This window comes from Triticum dicoccoides, chromosome 4A (genome assembly GCF_002162155.2).
Source record: "Triticum dicoccoides isolate Atlit2015 ecotype Zavitan chromosome 4A, WEW_v2.0, whole genome shotgun sequence".
NCBI classification, from domain to species: domain Eukaryota; kingdom Viridiplantae; phylum Streptophyta; class Magnoliopsida; order Poales; family Poaceae; genus Triticum; species Triticum dicoccoides.
The window spans coordinates 668,847,304-668,852,159 of record NC_041386.1 but is presented as its reverse complement, the minus strand read 5'-3'; positions in this window follow the sequence as shown (position 1 = coordinate 668,852,159).

Below are 4,856 nucleotides of genomic sequence, written 5' to 3'. Positions count from 1 at the left end.
ATTGCTCCATGTATTTGTACACGTGCATGGTGTGAAGTTTGACACTTGTGAATCTGGTGGATACACAGTCAAACAAAGCGCTCATTTATTTACCATACAGATGGTAGTTGATACACAGTGGTCTTAAAGGATCTGATGTACATATATAGTACTCCCTCCGTAAACTAATATAAAAGTGTTTAGATCACTACTTTAATAATCTAAACGTTTTTATATTAGTTTACAGAGGGAGTAGCTTTAAAGGATCCAACGCTTGCTCGGCAGCACATGATACTTTTCTTGGACCAGCTCGTGGTCCGAGATTTTCCCTGCATTGCCTCAAGAGTTATTAACATAGTGTAATCGGCGACAGGAAGGTAGATGGTTTGAATAGTTGCTATGTGTTGCTTTACCGTTTGTTATTGCAGCGTATATGCTAGTCGACCTCTTCCATGCTTGTTTCTGGTTTGACTTTGACGTAATCTGGCCCGAGGACTTCGTTCAAGAGAAACCATGCGAGATTTTCTACTCTTGTCTCTGGAGGGTTTTTCCCTGTGTATCTTGACTCTCCGGTAAACATTTGCGCTTCTTCGGTGGGCGGTGGAATTATTTCTATAGGGAGTGTGTCATCGTAGCTTCCTAGCAGATGTGCGAGGCGTGACAGTGTTGTATCTTGCTGCCGACGCACGATCTTGTTTTCATAGAGCAATTGGATATTCTCTTGGTGGAAATGCTCCAGCGTGGCAGTAGCGCTGTGCAGCTGGGTGTGTGCTTTGTTCAATGAGTGGTAGTTTGCATCGTCGATAACTATGTCCTTGCTTTTGGCGATAGTTTTGATTGCGTCTTCTGCTGCCTCATCTATGGCCTCGCTTTCGTTATTTTTCCTATTGCTGAATAGAAAGTGTTTGGTAGGAGTGTGAAATGCGTCTGAAGCTGGGATTAATATTTCATACCAGCGTACATATTTGTTGCTCTCCCGTGCCGCGGCTCCGCTTGAAAGGATGCAAGTCTGAGTTGCGGCGCATATTTCTTCGAGCATTTTTTTTCCTGGAGAGCTTGAGTACCTGCAGCAGGATTTGTGAGGTGCGTGGAGTAATAATGGTACAGCAGAATATAGAATTGTATGGGAGTACCTTGTAGTGTGATGGATTGTCCATCGGGTCGATGCATTTTAGTGTTCTTGCTATCTCTTGGAGTATTTATAGTGGAGTGGCAGCATGGTGGTCTTTTGTTTGTTCTGCATACGCATAGCCAGCTGTCATTTATGAGCGGCCATGTTGTGTACGCGTGTTGTCATCGTTGGCTGCCGTGTTTTGTCCATAAATACATAAAAAGAGAGATGTAGGTATATAACAACAAAAGGAGGGACGCACGTGCTTTCTTGACAGATCATAAGATACGAGTACATGCATGGATAGTACAAGGAGGGGATACAACTACGACGGGATTACATAGCTACTGATTACAGATGGTGCACGGAGTCGATCTTTAGTTGATCGTCATCATGAAGAGAGCTGGTTCTTGAGATGTCCTTGTGCTTTATTTATAGTGCACGAAGGACCGTTTGGTTTAGTCGCCGAGCTAGTTGCTCACTCCTTTCCGTCGGTGTCATTGTCGTCGGAAGATGAGATCTCAATTGCTTCTTCGGCACTTGTACCTTTCTTTGCTACCTTGTTGATCGTCTTGCTTATCTTCATACACTAGTAGAAAAGGGGGCATTTGTCCCGATTCGTAAGGGCCTTTAGTCCCGGTTCTTGAACCGGGACTAAAGGGTCGTTACTAATGCCTCCCCCTTTAGTCCCGGTTCTAACACCAACCGGGGCCAAAAGACATCCACGCGTCAGCAGCTGGCTGGAGCTGATGTTTTTTTTTTAAAAAAAAGTGGCTGCTTTAGGGGTTTTGGGGTTATTTTTAGGTTGTTATTAGCTAGCTAATAGATAGAAGTGTTCTCTCTTATATCTTCGTCCTTGGTTTACCAGCGTTGCTGCTATGTTCATTTCACCCGCTCATATAATAACTCATGCATGCTCGCATCATACATCATCATATATAATAACAAGTCCTACTAATCATGCATCATCATACAACTTCTACTCGTTATTAATAATAAGTCATACGATCATCATCCTCATAGTAATCGAACCCAACCCTACATAATTGTTCTTAGCACATGATCATCAGTATTAGGTAGGACCTAAACACCCTTAAGGTAAAATAGCATAAAACAATATAGACCCTGACTCTCCATTATGAAGAATGAAGATCATCCTGTCTCCAATTCTTGCGCTTCGCTGCCTTTTGATTCCAAGAAGCTCCTTACGACTGTTCATACATTTTTTCCATTCTTTGATTATCATGTCTCCACTTCTTTTAGAAACCCGGTATGGACAGTTGAGATTCGTAGGAAGACCTGGTTGTATGTTCAAAACATGAAGGCTACCGTGCGTATACATTAGATGAGGCACACAATCATTCGGGATTATCTGTTGAAAAACATAGTAATAACTTGGTAGTTAGCGATGATGTACTAGTTTTAGAAGTGTGCAAAAAGAAGTACGGATGTTGTAATAGTAAAAAATCTTACTAGGGTATCTCCATGGTAGTTACCGTAGTTCAACACGTGCACTAGTGGCACGTATTGACCATAATGTTGAGGAGTTCGATTGTAGACATTGTAATTCTTAAGATCAGTACAAAATGCGATCAGATGATTTTTCTCTCTATAAGTTAATTCGGAGCCATCGGTGTAGTGGGTTTTGTCTACCATCTTCTGCATATTCTTTGAAGAATGAAAATAAGCTGTCACTGGAAATAAGCTATCAACTATTTTGAAATAAACAATATAAATTACTTAATAACTATGTTAAGCTCACATGGGGGAAAAATTGGAGGTGTATCCACAAGGACCTAAATTGAAGGTCTGTCTTGCTCGATTGTAGGATCGCCAAGATCCATGGTGACAAGCATACCCTCATCAAAACCATACATCTTGCAAAGTGCTTCCCAATTTTTGCAACCAAAATGGGTTACACAATCAGCATTGTACAACTTTACTTGAAAATACACACCGTAATAGGTCTTTAGGAGAATTTTTTTGGTTTCCATACTTTCATGGTCTTCAAAACCCATCCTCTTCAAGACATAGCATCTTGCATAGCATGGGATAAGCTAGTCGAATTGGAAAAGATGAAAAATACACGTTAAAATAGTTGAAGTCGTGCTTAATTATGAAAAAAAACTATTGTCGTCGTTGTGTACCGTATGAACATCGAAGGTCTCCTCGAGCTTAATGCTGAAGCGCCGATCTTCGTCCAGCTCAATGAACCTGTCGCACATACCTCGGTCGTCGTGGCACCAGTCGCACTCCCCCGGGCGGTTTTCATCGTCCGAGTACGACATTTCCGGCCTATGTTCATAATTCAAATATTAAACTTATACAATTATATATATGTACTAAAAAACCTAAATTAGATCATTATTATTAATCACGAGTTGACTATCGGTGATGGTATGTAGCTCCTCCTTTCATTCCCGAGTGCATTATTACACCAAATTGTCTAGCACACGGGAATGAAGGAGAAGCTAGCTACCCCCACGACGGAGTGGATGATGGAGGGGGCTCCTATATTTCTGCATAAGCTCTCCAATTTTAGCATTCAAAGTAGGAGTACTTTTCCAATATGAGCATTCAATAAGCAAAACCAAATCATAAAATAAAGTAGTATTCAAATTAGCATGCATTCAATTATAAGCAAAAGTACATCATCTCTTGTGTCCGTACATCGTCAAATATTATCACTAATACTTCTCAAATACTATCATACATATAGTATCACTAATACAACTAGAACCGTAGCGCCCGACGGGTATCGTCACGGGCGGTGGACACCCAAAGATAAGGAACCATCACAGGATCATAGCTCCAGTGAGATCCCTGAAGAACCTGCCAGGTATTATCTAACCTGCCCTCCAATGCAACCATGTAGCGACGGACATGCTCGTCCTCCTCGCTGACACGGTGACGTACCACCTCCGCGGTGTCCGGAAGCCTCGGCACCATCACTGGCCCACGCGACCGCCACCAAACAAGAATCAGGTCAACAACGGGCTGCCTCCTCACCAACCTACGTCCCCCAGAAGGTAGCACCTCCCAATACCAGCCCGGCGGAGCCCAGTCCCGAACATGGCCCTGATCAAACAGGCCTCCACCGCCGAGTCGACGACAACGAGGATGCGGGATAGGCATCTCCGACGTCGATGCGGGAACTACTTCTATATATAGTTAAATAAAGTAGTTTATTAAATCAACTAGCTAGTTCAACTATATATGAAGCACTTACTATAAATAAAATAAAGTAGTACTTACTAAAAATAAACTAGTTTAACTATAGTTCTATCATTTTTCTAACTAATTATATTAAACACTTTCTCTTCTTATTGTTCTTCCTTTTTCCTCTATTCTAAATATGAACATATTCATAAATGACTTATATCATTCACAATTTTCCTATACATACACAATAAATTGACAAAGAAAATACTATGAACAAAAAAATCATTAAAATTCTATGAACAAAATTACAACAGAAAAAAATCATAAATATTCTATGAACAGAAAAAAACATAAAAATTTGACATCTAAATTACTTACACAATATGAAAAAAATTGACATCTAAATTACAACAGAAAAATCTATGAACTACACATCTAATAAAAAAATCTATGAATTACAAAAAAATCTACAAAAAAATCTAACAAAATCAAACTCAATTAACTACTACTAACATCAAATTTAAATTAGTTGCTCACGGCGACGGTGTCGGGGACGGCGACGGCGACGGTGACGGCGGGGTGCGGCGCGGTGACGTGCAGGGGC